The following is a 14,539-nucleotide window of genomic DNA, read 5'->3' on the forward strand; positions in this document are numbered from 1 at the left end:
AGGAGGGTGAGCACTAATCAGAAGAGCTTTCAGTCTTAATTTACAAAGACCTGTTTGGGCCACTTAAAGACTGTAAATCTATAAGAAATGCTGCACTCTCATTAAATGTGCTCCTGAGCGTGGTCTTTGTATGGAGACTGAAGACTGGAAGTTCTTAAGTGTGCACCATCCTTTGCCAGATTTTTTTGGTACTAAACCTTTTTCTGTTTTAGTTAGTCTCTAAGTTTAGGACAATATCGAATTGCGTTCAAGATACTGTCTCTGAGGACCAAATGCATTTGGGTGATGTACTAGGTAGAAAATATATAGCTACTTGTAACCTTGATAAGATGTCATAAAATATCAGTTTAATGTAATAATATTTGATATACTTTGTATTGTATTTAATAAACCTTATAAACTGAGCTTTCAAATGATTAGATAACGATAACGCCTCAACTTTGTAATATATAATGACACATTTAGTGGCAATAGCGCTTAACTCACTGCACCTGCACAAAAAGTATTTTTTCCATTGCTAAACAGAAAGTGCGTGAGTTTAAAGCAATACTGGAAACCTAAGGGAGAATAAAAACTGTTGACCAATACAAGGCTTCATTGCAATCTCCTTTGTGCATTATATTAGCGGTTGACATTGAGTTTGGCCTATCATTTACAGGATCATGCTTCACTTGAAATGTCAAATTATCTGTATATGGTGCATGTGTAGGAGTCTGAGGTATTAGTTGAAAGTTGTGATTTACTGCCATATTCTGTATGTTGCTGTTGTTCTAATGGATATCTCCAGCCCCTGTATGATTGTGTAGGGACCCATAGGGTTAAGCTGCCCTATGGCTTTAATCCACTACCTCTTCCTGATTTGCACTGTTACTGGGCAAAGCCCTTTGTATCAGTTTACAGTTATACCTTATACTTTATTGGTCTATGTCAGGGCTGTCCAACTGGCAGTTTCTATTGTTCACCCCCTGTATTATTCACACCTGAGGCTCAGGCTCTAATCACCCACATTGTTCCCCTGTTCACACCTCAGACAGACTGTAGAAGCAGTGCCAACATTGTGTCAGTGTATGCTGTCTGTGTGTGCCATACACAGGCAGCTTAGGGCAGAGAGAGTATGGCACACATAGGCAGGGTAGGGCAGGCAGAGTATGGCACACACAGGCAGCATAGGGCAGGAAAAGTATAGCACACACAGACAGCATAGGGCAGGCAGAGTATGGCACACACAGGCAGCATAGGGCAGAGAGAGTATGGTACACATAGGCAGGGTAGGGCAGGCAGAGTATGGCACACACAGGCAGCGTAGGGCAGACAGAGTATGGCACACACAGGCAGCATAGGGCAGGTAGAGTATGGCACACACAGACACACAGGCAGGTATGTGCCATACTCTGCCTGCTCTATGCTGCCTGTGTGTCCCATACTCTGCCTGCCCTATGTTGACTGTGTGTGCCATACTCTGCCTGCCCTACCCTGCCTGTGTGTACAATAGTCTACCTGCCCTATGCTGCCTGTTGGAGGTGAACCTGGCAGGGGTTTGTTCTGGGTGTTTGTTAGCATTTGAAAATAGTCATTATATGCTCCCTTTGGCTGCATTCTGAATCCCTAAGAACAGCTCCACTGAGCCTGGGTTCAGAAATAGGCCCCAGTAAAGCCAAACCATTGCCCCAGAGTTGACATCCACTCTGGTGAAGTCGGGGACAGGGCCCCATGAACGAGGACTACCACGAATAGCAGAAACTGTTATAGAGGTAGTTAGAGCTGGATAGCAAGGGCAGTTCAGGCTCCAACTAGAAGGACAGCTGGCATCCGGCAATGTTGCCTTAGCTGAGGGCCAAGGATAAGTGACAGGATACAGGTTAGTCTAAACCCTAATCCATGCCCGGCTGTAAGATCCACAAAAGTTAAAGGTTATCAACCTGAGGATTGGAGTAACTATCCAGACTACCATCCAAAGTGGTGCCAAGCTGACAGGTGCTTTGCCCTGCCCAGTCTCCTAAAAGAGGTGGGATAAACCGGTGGCATCCTCCTTTGTTATCTTCAGTGGGTTCTGCTATATCTGCCTGTTTGTGAGTATTGACTTATCCCTGCACCATTACCATCTTATCTTGGACAATAAAGAGTTACAGTTTTATTGCAAGAGCTCCTGGCATCCATCTTACTTTAATCTGAGCTATTACACTACACTGTGGGAGTTGTAGTTTAACAACACCATCCAGCTATTTCCTTCCATATAGCGAAGGCCCATTCCAGGGAAAGAGAGTCGCATGTAGCCCATGCTCTAATCTTAACACTAGCCTGGGTTTGGTCGAAATATAGCCAAACAAGCTTTACAATTGCTTAGGATTAGATCAGTTTACATTTTTCAAGGGAACCTCACAACTGCATTGTTCACACACATTAAGCACTTTCTCATCTTTACAGGTGGTCCAGGACCATAACCTTGAAAACTGAATGGAGTTTTGATACCTTGCAATTCAAGAAAAGGCTACACCCCCAAGTCTGGGTTTCATTAATGCTAAGTATGTAACTGACAATTTGACTTGCAACATGTATTATCTTGTGGTGGACCAATCATTTTAACAGTTAAAGTATTTCAAACCAATAAAGAGGGAGCGGCATTTTAAGCATTACTTAAAATCAGATAGAAGAGGGCTGTAATTCTTGTTATATATACATGCTTAGTTTGAAGGATTCCATATAACTAAATGTTCTATTTCTAATAAATCTAACATATAATAATATGTCCATAGACACATTAAATACATTCTGTAGTTATGCAGGTGTCTTCTATTTTAAAGTTTATCTCATGGGACTTTTTTGGCCCTTCCACACACCATAATGACCCAGTTATACCTGATTATTCCCTGATGGGTGTGTCAAATCCCATAAACATAATGGGGCTATAAAGGGCCAACCTCTCAAAGTATACAAATTCTCCCCACACGCCTGTGCAGTACAGTAGCCTGTCCCTAACTCTTGCTACCTCTGCCTTGCCTCAGAACTATTTTCTTGTCTAGTCTGTGAATCCTTGCATTGCCTTTAATTCTACCTTTTCTGAGAATCCTAGCCTGCCCTTGCCATTGTGTTCTTGCAACCTGCTCCAGTCTGTGTCTGTCCCTACTCTGACTGAAATAGCCAATGAGTGGACTTATAAAGTTATAAAGTACGTTCGAAACATTTTCTTGCAGTTTCACTTTTGGAGAATTTCCTGGGGGCAACTACGGTAATATTTATTTTTAAGTGTTATAAATATACCTGAATTAGTGTGTAATCCCACTAATATCTGGCTAGCCTAAAGCAGAGCATGGATGTCCATAGGGAATGTCAATGATGCACCACTTGGTGTGGAGCATGGAACCTGGCCAGAAATAGCAGTAGACAAAAGAGCTTGAAGTCTGTAAAGTCAAGCACAAAGGATAATCCAGAAGCAGAAACAGAAACAAGCTGGGTCACAACCAAATAAAAATGACAGAGCTGATCAAAAACCAATGATGATTAATCAAGGAAATACTGCAAGTAGGACACTGTGTAGAACTAATAACAATAATTGAGTGCTGCATGTTCCAGTTGAGAGCTGGAAATAGCTCAGTGGTATCTGACTTCCTCTCCAGGTAAGCGTACAACATAAGATTTAGACATTTGTTCCTGTTAAATCGGAATAGTTGTAGGCTTAATGGCCAAACTAAGAATTTGATGTCCTTGCTTCAAGTATTGAAGTGACCCTGAGGCCTGCGAATATCTTAAAAAAATTTCTGTATTCAATGTTGTGCTTTTATTTTTTTAGGTAGTAGCCTCTATGGAGGCCTGGCTTCAGTCAATGTCCCAGCAAATCCCCAATTAAACCCTGCACACCAGAAAAAACTTTCCCAGGGAGGTATTATAGTTAAAAAGACATTTTTATTCATCAAACCATTATGCAGCAAAAATATTGCATTCAAACAATATAATATCCATCAATAAACAAATCAATACATTCCACCCAGTGAAAAAAACTGAAAAAAAGATACGAAGGCTCAAACGTTGATGTTTGTCAAAGTTCCCTTGACAAAGGCATTTGAGCCTTTTTGATCTGGTGATCTGGCTAAATAAGCAGCAATCAGTAACACCTCTCTTGAATATGTTTTTATAAATCTACTATGGAAACAGAACTGTATATGCTAGCGGACAACAGGCACAGCAAAAGGTAAGTAATAGCCAAAACAAATTTTTCAGTATTACTACATCAATGTATATGTGTATCATATGTGATATATTATATGTCATGTATATTAAAAGGGAATATGCATATTTTTATTAATCCTTTTTAGAACCTCACCTAATGGAGGGTATGATTCTAGAATATAGCGCCTGTATACTATATGGACAATAGTGAATTGTGATAGTTTATAAAAGGACAAAGCCATATTGAAAGTGTTGTGGGGCTCGATCTATAAAGTAAAACTTGTGAAATTCATTTTATTTTCAATAGAAAATAGGGTGTCTTTTTAGATTTGCGCATAAATGCTAATAAATTCAAGGTCAGTACTGGGATTTGCCAAGGGAACTCTTTATTTCCAGCACTATGCAACTGTTACAAGGCCATCCTTTATTAACAGTATAAAGAATTTTAATATCAGCAAAGAATATGCAGATATTTTTAATCCAACCCTTAATGCTAGGTATTGTGAGTTCCGGGAATTGGAAAGACTGAACATGCAGATATGCTTGTTTTTTTCTTTGGTCAATAGAGAAATCCAAATGCCCCTTTTTTGCAACCAGAACCGAATAAATGTTTCTACTTTGGTTTTGTATCAATGGTCCTTTCTGTTGATGGCCTTCCATACTTCCCTAGGCTTAGGCTACGCCACAATGTACAGATGGAGCAAACTTGGGTTTTCTGTGACATGCTTTGCTGGGTGCATCATGTGATGTTAAAGCAAACTTTGCTCCATGGGTGGCTGTGCCTATATTCAAAAAGGCTAGATTCGGTGCATCCCTAATAATTATAATGCTACTCCTGCCGATAATAGGCTGAACACTTTATTTATGATTCTACAGTAGATTTCTGACCCATGTTCCCCAGGACAGCTGCAACTCTGACTCTACAGCCTCTTTACTATATAAGGAACATGAAATGAATGTTTCATAAAAAAAAATCCATATCAGCAGTAATTCATTGTAGGATCCTATAGGGTTAGGCCTGACAGAGACTTCAGACTATTCCGCTCAACAGCAGGGCTGCCACATTAAAATATATATCTTGCTTTATGGATTGTTAACCCTCCCCATAAAATTCAAGTTATCTGGAAACCCATTATCCAGAAAGATCTGAATTATGGGAAGATCATCTCTCATAGACTCCATTTTAATTCAACAAGTTTATTTTATTCCAAACATTTAAAAAATATTTCCTTTTTCCTTGTAATTATAAAATAGTACATTTGACTTGATCCCAAATTAGAATAATGAATCCTTTGTGGTGACAAAACAATCCAACTGGGATTATTTAGTGTTTAACTGATTTTATTAGTAGACTTAAGGCAGGGGTCCCCAACCTTTCTTACTAGTGATCCATAGTCAAATGTAAAAAGACTTGGAGAGCAACACAAGCACCATAAAAGTTTATGGAGGTGCCAAATAAGGGCTAAGATTGGCTATTAGGCAGCCTCTATGCACACTATCAGTTTACAGGAGGCTTTATTTGGTAGTAAATCTTGTTTTTATTCAACCAAAACTTGCCACCAAGTCAGGAATTCAAAAATAACTACCTGGTTTGGGGGCACTGAGAGCAACTTCCAAGGGGTTGGTGAGCAAAATGGTGCTCACAAGCCACTTGTTGGGGATCACTGACTTAAGGCATGGAGACTCAAATTAGAGAAAGACCCAGAAAACTCCAGGTCCTGAACATTCTGAATAACAGGGTCTCATCATTTTTGGGATCTTTAAGATCTGACAAATGCAGTAAATGCAGAATTTTATTGCCACAGCTGTCAACGTGTACATTCGTGCTAATTCCTTTTCCTCACATAGAGGGGAAATGGACGTGCACTTACATACCCTGCACTTATGTGCAAATTAAGTGGTACAACTACAGTGCATATAGGTGCAGCACACAAAAAGAGCCCTGTTCTTAAAGAAATACTGTAATGGGAAAATGTTTTTTTTCAAAACACATCAATTAATAGAGCTTCTCCAGCAGAATCCTACATTGATTTTTTTTATATATAATGTTTACATTTAACATGGGGCTAGCCATATTCTCTATTTCCCAGGGTGCTACAGCAATGTGACCTGTGCTCTTATAAACTTCAGTCATACTTTACTGCTGAGCTGCAAGTTGGAGTGATATCCCCCCCTCCCAGCAGCCGATCAGCAGAACAATGGGAAGGCAGCAAGATAGCAGCTCCCAGTAGGTATCAGAATTGCACTCAATAGTAAGAAATCCAAGTCTGACTTGGGACTCCTCCAGTTACATGGGAGTAGGAGAAACAATGGGTTACCTGAAAGCAGTTCTATTGTGTAGCACTGGCTCCTTCTGAAAGCTCAGACTCAGGCACAATGCACTGAGATGGCACTTACACACCAATATCACAACTAAAAAAATACATATAATAACATTTTAAATGGTTAATTATTTGCTGTGTAAACAGTGTCATTTAGAAATAAAAAAGTACACCATAAAAATTATGACAGAATCCCTTTAAATGGAATTGTTAGTTGCAGGGCTCCCTTAAGGCTAAAGCATGCCACACCTTGCACATCATATGCCAGAATGCAGGTGTAAATGGAAAACTGGCACCTATGTGGTAAAAAAAAATTAAAATAGGCACAGGTAATTTGTCTATGGCATTAAAACGAGCAAAGTTCTGTTCCCACTATGATTACTGCTGCACCTACTTTTGGTAAAATTAGCCCTTATATGTATATTTTAATATGTATGTGGACAAGTCTGGACTAGGATTAAAATAGGCCCTGGCATTTCATGTACACACAGGCCCAAACAGCACTCCCATGGGCCAAATAAATAGTGACTGTCTATGGCAGTGACTATCATACAGCAGCCTCTCTGGCATTTGCCAAAACCCACAGATTGCCAGTCTGGACCAGGGGATTGATATAAAAAGAAAACCCTAAACCTATTATTTGACATTGCAACCAGTTAATTGCTAGAAGGCAGATTTCTACAGTACAGATGATTTCTATACAACATTTTTAATTGCATAAAAAATCCTAAAAAAGTATTCTTGGCAAAACAGTTGAATAAACACACCAGTGTAAAAAGAATGCAGAGCAAAATGGCATAAAAATCCTAAACAAATCTTAATAGAAAAATGTTCAAGTATTTACAAAGAAAAAAACCCTTTCTAATCAGCAATTGGATTTCTTTGTTAATCTTTTCTCTGGGAATATGGAAAAGAAGGGGGTTTAAAGCTAAGTGGCTCCACTTTGTATAGTTTATTTGAGCTTTCTATTCATAGCTTCTTTGACAAGCGGGGAACGCAGAGCTCCTGAGCTGTGTTTTGTGGGAATAGGCTCTTTCAGTGCTGGTTTATTACATGGCTAATTAAGCAAGGTCACTGAGCTCCTTTGTCACCAGAGTCATCGTTGGTACGGCCACCCTAATATTATTTACCTTGTGTATATGTAGTGCATTCCAAATAACGTTCATATGCTTTCTAAGTGTGCAAAGTTCTTGCAAGATACTACCATCGTACCATCTACCACCATAATATCTTATTTAATATTTGCAGATGCATTTTTGTTTGACTGTATATATTTTATTTCTAATGGTCTTTAATATTCTTATTGGTTTGTACACATTTTGATAGCTTAATATGATTATACATGCAAACGTAATTATGTTGGAAGTCAGATGGTTTCAGTTTAATGTATGCTTCAGTGTGTTTTACTATATGCATATGCTGATCAGCATTATAGAGAGCTCCTGAACCAAATTCTAACTGGGGTGGTAAAAATCGGAGTATTTGTTTAATGGTATCTCCATTCAGATTTGGACCCTATGGCTACCAGAAGATATGTCCTTTTAGGAACACGATTTATTAAAAGATACATATGAAGAAGACCAGTATAAGAGAGCAAATGGCATAAGTCCAAATCGTAGTCTGAGCAGCTTAGAGGTACTCACCCAAACTTCCTACTTTTCAGCCAGAGCTGTTCAGGGTTCTCTAGTAAAAACAGGATTCCATTATTTTTCACTAAAGGGCAAGTAATGTGATAATATGAATCATAAATGTATACAGACTGCAAAAAAGACCCTCAGCCCTCATCCATATAGAGATATTAAGCAACTACATGTCCAAATATTAAACACATAATGTTTTAAAGAAAAACAATCACATTTTCCAATATACTGTATGTATAAAAGGAGTAGATGATAGTGTGTCAAGTTTAACTCTGTAGCTGTTCTTCTCCGTTTTCCATTTTCTGTGAATTTTTCCTTAACACAGTATGAAACTATTTCATTCCACGCGTTCCTTTAGGTTAGAGGGGTTGGACTTTCCGCGAATGCATTATTTATCTCCACAATGTGCCTGAAAGACAGTTGCAAAAATGAACATACTGGTTATTTTCGCTGCATTAACCAAATTTATATTTTCTTTTATATCCACCTCTCATGCTGATCCTAAGAGGTGAACAACACTGATGTACTGAGAACATTTCTCCATAATTTTTGCGTCTGTCATACTCTGGGTTAAGAGGAAAATATTTTTATGTGGCAGTAAATTGAACTTACCCTATATAACAGATTTAGGATTTTTCCGTAGACCTGGCATTATACTGTGTTTTGTTTCAGGACTGCATGCATTATGACATGTCTTTTGCTACAGAGTCTCTTGTAAAAACCATCAATTAAATTGTCCATCCCCAGAAAATATTCCCACCAACCCAACCTGACCATGCTTTTGTGTCCATGTTATATGAGTAACATGTTCCATATGACAGATGCCTAAAGTAAATGGTGGGTTAATCTATTTTCTTGGTAACATCTTTGCACCAATTTGCAATATTTTATTATGGGAGCAGCAAAACAAAAATAGTGTCCTTTGGTTATGCTATAATCTAAGATTGCAGTTACATCTTAGCTGCTACTACCATGTGAAGTGCCTAGTGTATATGTATGTAAATATATACAGTATATAAATATTGCAGGAGTAATGCCAGCACACACAGGGTTTCATACAAGTGTATGAAACATGCTCAAGGTAAGTTTCACTTATGAGGGATTAGGGGAGGGGGTTGGATGGGTGGTGGGGGCCCCTGCGGGGGGTTCAGGGGCCCCTGAAGCAGTAGTCCTGCTGGGCCCTGCACCCCAGCCCAATCCTGTATATATAACACATTTAGGACCATATCTGTGTGAGAAGCTGTCCTCTGCTGTGTGTTCTGTTGGTTACACTATTGCGTAAGAGCGTGAAGTAATACAATGGATACAGAACAGGCAGAATAAAGAGACAGAGATAGTGTGCAGGCCAAACCTCTCTATCCCTTACTGCTTTTGGCCAAGTGTTAAGTTCTTCATCAGGACAAACACAAGGAAGCATATATATATGCTTTTATTGCAGATGGTGCCCATGGTGGAATCAAACACAGGATGCCAGCAAGGTGGCCATGCTAACCAGTAAATCACTACTGTTTACCTTCAAATTAAAGGAAAACTATACCCCCAGAATGAATACTTAACCAACAGATAGTTTATATTATGTTAAGTGACCTATTAAAGAATCTTACCAAACTGGAATAAATATATTAGTAAATATTGCCATTTGTCCCTTGATCCACCATTTAGTGATGGGCTGTGTTCCCCCTTTAGAGATCACCTGACCAGAAGTAAAGCAGCTCTAACTGTAACAGTAAGAAGTGTAGAAGCAAAAGACAGAACTCTGTCCTTTCATTGGCTGATGTGGCCTAGCATGTTGGCTTGTTTGTGTGCACTGTGAATACTATGATACCAGGAGGCGACCCTTAATTTTTAGGAAAACCCAATAGCATTACAAAATTATATTTTTATGAAAATGGTTTATTTAGATGAAGCAGGGTTTTACACAAGAGCTTGGTTATGCAATATATTTTTTATAGAGACCTACATTATTAGGGGGTATAGTTTCCTTTAAACAGATTGCAATTACTTTTTATTTTTTTACGTTTTTATATTAACCATAAATCTGTCTGCTTTAATGCAGTTAAAACGGTTTCTTTTTAATTAGATTTAATTCAGATCATCAGTTTTTGTCAGATGAGATTTGTTAAACTTGCCATATTACACAGTACTTGGAAATAACACATCCAACACCTGTGCAGAGACACAAGTTTCCAGTGAACCTACCACAGATGCCAGATTCTTCCTTTGTTAACTTTGTATGAACAGCTACTTAATTGATAGGAGCTTTGCTTAAGTGCCTCATCAACAGACAGCAAACATTTCTCTTTTAAAGAAGCAGAGGTCAAACAGTCTCCCTTAGCTATAAACCTTGGGTAATTAATTGGCTGTGATTAGCAATTTTAATTAACAGGTGTACCGTGTGGTCATGACTTGCTGCTATCGGCTGTGCCGAGCATGCTGTTATGAGTTATACAATAAATGTGTACTTCAATTAGAGAATTTTTGTGATGAATTCTATTTTATTGAAAATACAGAACTTTGGGCTTTTCCTTAAAAACAATGTTTATTAGTGTTAGCGAGGTCTTCTCCATTTTTAATAGCAAATTCAATATTTGAAATATTTTGTTTTTTTCTTATATAGTTAGTAAAGTAGATAACTATAAAATAAATGAAATTTAAAAAATACATAAATTACAGGCATCAAAATTAAAAGTTTACATTCCTGTGTATCTTTTTTTAAATTCTAATTCTAATTTGGAGCATTTTCAAGAATTTCATTTTGTAATCAATGTTAATTGCTGTAGCATCTTTTTTGTTGTAAAAGGAGAAGAGTTATCCTTGTGGTAGTATCTGTGACTTGTAACTGCTGGGATATAATTCCTAGAAGCCCACTAGCCCAATTGAGAAAGAATTTTTTGCTATTATCTGGAAAAGCAACTGGTTGCTGGTTCTTTCTCCACAAACCTACTGAAACTGTAGAGCTGAGCTCTAATTGGCACAACAGATTGTAGTATTGTGTCTTTGCCTTCTGGCCTCCAAACACTGGCCTGCAGTCTGCATTGTTCTTGTTTACTGTTGTTAAGGCACAGAAATACAGTATAAACCAAGTGGTTTTTTTTCCCCATGAAACCCTTCCATAATGTGATGTTTCTTGACAAGGGGACTCCTCAATTGCCCTTCGCCTTCAGCCATCCCTCTGAACCCCATTGTTACATACATTAATAAAACATCAGGAGCCGGAAATGGGTTAAAAAGAGGCCACAGCATTTATTCACATTTTATCAAATAAATAGGACCTTGCCAGCCTCACCCCAAGGCAATATTCAAAGCCAGAATTCCATAAGAGATCGCTACTATGATCTGCTGTTCCTTACTGAAGACTTGAGATCAGCACTATGTCATTATATCCACCACTGAGTATTAGGCTGCCTCTACCTACAGAGAGGATGGCCCCAAACTCTGCTACCAGCAGGAGCTGCATCTCCCACCATGAGAGAAGTTCAGCAGCCCTGCTGCCGGTCCTGAATCTGCAGTGCCTCGATGATAGGAAATCCAAGCAAGCTGTCACCTAGCACAAGCAGTAGTAGCGTCTGTATAATCAACCCACCGTGCAGTCAAAGGAGAGAAGCTCCTTTCTCCCTCTTCTAAAATTTCCTGTGCAGTACTCTGGCAAGGTCCTACCGCCACAACGAGCCCAACTGAAAACCTTCAGTTGGGTTCGTCCCCACCATAAATTTATAACTATGTTATAAAACATTTCTTTTTGTATCACACATACTGTACCACAGGATAGAATAAAATTGACCATTAGCTCTATGGTATAAATATATATAATTTTTTTTTTTTTTTTTTAAATATCATATGTATGCAAAACATAAATAAATACTTTCCTTTATTGAAATACCTTTAAATCCATGACCATGTGCAATTACCAACATGGCCAGCTATGGATGTTTATTTTTTGGACAAGTTACAGCAAGGCAAAACTTCCCATTAGGATGCCTGGCATATCAGCCCAAATAGTTCTCAGCTAGAAGACTTGATGAGCACAAAAACAAAACCACTGGAGCATTCTATTGGCCAAGAGACTAAAAATTTGTAGCATTATTTTGCTGCAAATTACAATGTATTCTGCCCATATGGTAGACTTGGATGCAAACATGGCTTTTCAAAGGTAATCTGATTCCATCCTGGATACCAAACTTTCACTTCTATTAGTAACAATGGAGCACAAGTCAACCAACCACTTACCATGCCCTCCAGCTGTACACGCCTAGCTCAGAGGGTAAGATCAACCAACCATTTACCCAGCTGCTCTCATAGCTGCCTGTCCTCTCTGTGGAGACCTCCCTCCGGCTGTACTTGCCTCGCTCAGAGAGTAAGGTCATCCAACCACTTTGCCATACTGGTCCAGTAGCTGCCCATCCATACTGTGAAGACCCAGCTCAGAGACCCCAGCTCTGAGGGTAAGGCCAACCACCACTCCACCATGCTGCTTCCATAGCAGCCCTTCCACACCTGTGGAGACCCAGCTCAGAGACCCCAGCTCTGAGGATATGGTCAACCACCACTCCACCATGCTGCTTCCAAAGCAGCCCTTCCACACCTGTGGAGACCCAGCTCAGAGACCCCAGCTCTGAGGATAAGGTCAACCACCACTCCACCATGCTGCTTCCATAGCAGCCCTTCCACACATGTGGAGACCCAGCTCAGAGACCCCAGCTCTGAGGGTAAGGCCAACCAACCACTCCACCATGCTGCTTCCATAGCAGCCCTTCCACACATATGGAGACCCAGCTCAGAGACCCCAGCTCCGAGGGTAAGGCCAAACTGCTCCTGTCACTGCTCCTGTCGCTGGTCCCATACACTCGCTGCTCCTGTACACACTACCGCAGCTCTGAGGGTAAGGCCAACCAACCACTCCACCATGCTGCTTCCGTAGCAGCCCTTCCACACATATGGAGACCCAGCTCAGAGACCCCAGCTCTGAGGGTAAGGCCAAACTGCTCCTGTCACTGCTCCTGTCGCTGGTCCCATACACCCGCTGCTCCTGTACACACTACCGCAGCTCTGAGGGTAAGGCCAACCAACCACTCCACCATGCTGCTTCCGTAGCAGCCCTTCCACGTTGTGGATGCCCAGCTTTGAGGGTAAGGCCAAACTGCTCCTGTCGCTGCTCCCGTACACACTACTGTGCTTTTTTGCCACAGCCCATCCCTTTTTGTAGAGACTTCCATCCAGCGTTGCAAGCCTAGCTCATAAGGGCCCAGCTTAGGGAAAAGGCCAGCCAACCACTTTTTCTTAGGCTTTGATATTAAAGTCACTGTAGTGACAACTAGCCACAGAAAGAAATAAATAATAACCACGTCGAGCATGGGGGCTATTAGTTTCTTGCCTGCTTGTATGCTTACTCCTTGATCGCCCTCCCCCCCAGGTGATCAAATCACATACTGACAATGGGGAACTGCTTTCTGCCCAGAAAATTTAAAAATAAGTTCTATGAATTAAAGGCTCGCATTGTGCCAGGGAGCTAAGTGATCAGCTTAAATATAGATATATATACGTATATATATATACCTACATATATATACATATACACACAATAAACCTATGTCTACCCCCTGCGCAAATGGAAGCTACAGTAAGCAGGCCTCTATGATATAACTTTGGGGTTGCTAATTCTATATAATTGCACAGATATGGTGAAATTGTATCTACCCCTCAATTGCAAGCTGAGTGCCCTGAAACCCTGAAACTGCAAGCGACATTGTGCTAAGCGTATGGTATTTTCACAGGTGCTGTGGCTTTCTTATACAAACCTTTTTTCAGAGGGAATGCTTGCCAGTAATCAACCACCATCCGCCTTCATGGACTACCTGGCATGCCAGCCACCCAACCGCTAGGGATTGGGTGGGCAAGTGTAACCAGGCAGCCAATTGTCATAACTCCTGCGGGACCCATGCCCATCAAGCACCTGCCTCGCTAACAGTCGGCTGCATCCCAGCTAAGCTACAATAGGCAGGCTCTGTTTTTTATACTTACCCATCGGTATCTGGACTCCTACTAGACTTACTAATAGAGGATTATACTATATGTAGGTTCTGTCTGCAGTAGCAGCAGATTGTCCTCTGAGCATTACCTGAAATCTGTGACTCAATAAATTAGAGGTAAGGATCCTACTATAGGCTGCTAAATCGAGAACTATATCTATAGAAATACCATGCAGTGTACAGACTTATTAAACCAAAGCCTGGGAAAGTTACTGTATTTAGGCTTTGCCCTATTCCTGACTAAGCTCCTCTCTGTAAACACAAACTACTGCTCTCTGTGTACTTTGATGAGTTGCAGTAGCAGCAGCTCAGTGTCACAGCCTGGATTTCTATATTTAATAGAGAGGATGCCTTTTTGGACCCAGGCTGACTCCCCTGCTGCCCAAGT

At 40.3% G+C, this 14,539-nt stretch overlaps 1 long non-coding RNA gene across 1 annotated transcript; it reads right to left on the reverse strand.

Moving 5' to 3' along the window:
* Positions 1 to 8,301: 8,301 nt before the first annotated feature.
* LOC116408699 lies at positions 8,302 to 9,810 on the reverse strand. Its single transcript, XR_004221161.1, has 2 exons — positions 9,730 to 9,810; positions 8,302 to 8,534 (listed from the first exon to the last, which is right to left on the reverse strand). It is a non-coding gene; the product is annotated as an uncharacterized LOC116408699 (long non-coding RNA).
* Between the last annotated feature and the right edge of the window lie 4,729 nt (positions 9,811 to 14,539).

The sequence above is a fragment of the Xenopus tropicalis genome, chromosome 2 (genome assembly GCF_000004195.4).
Source record: "Xenopus tropicalis strain Nigerian chromosome 2, UCB_Xtro_10.0, whole genome shotgun sequence".
Taxonomy (NCBI): Eukaryota; Metazoa; Chordata; class Amphibia; order Anura; family Pipidae; genus Xenopus; species Xenopus tropicalis.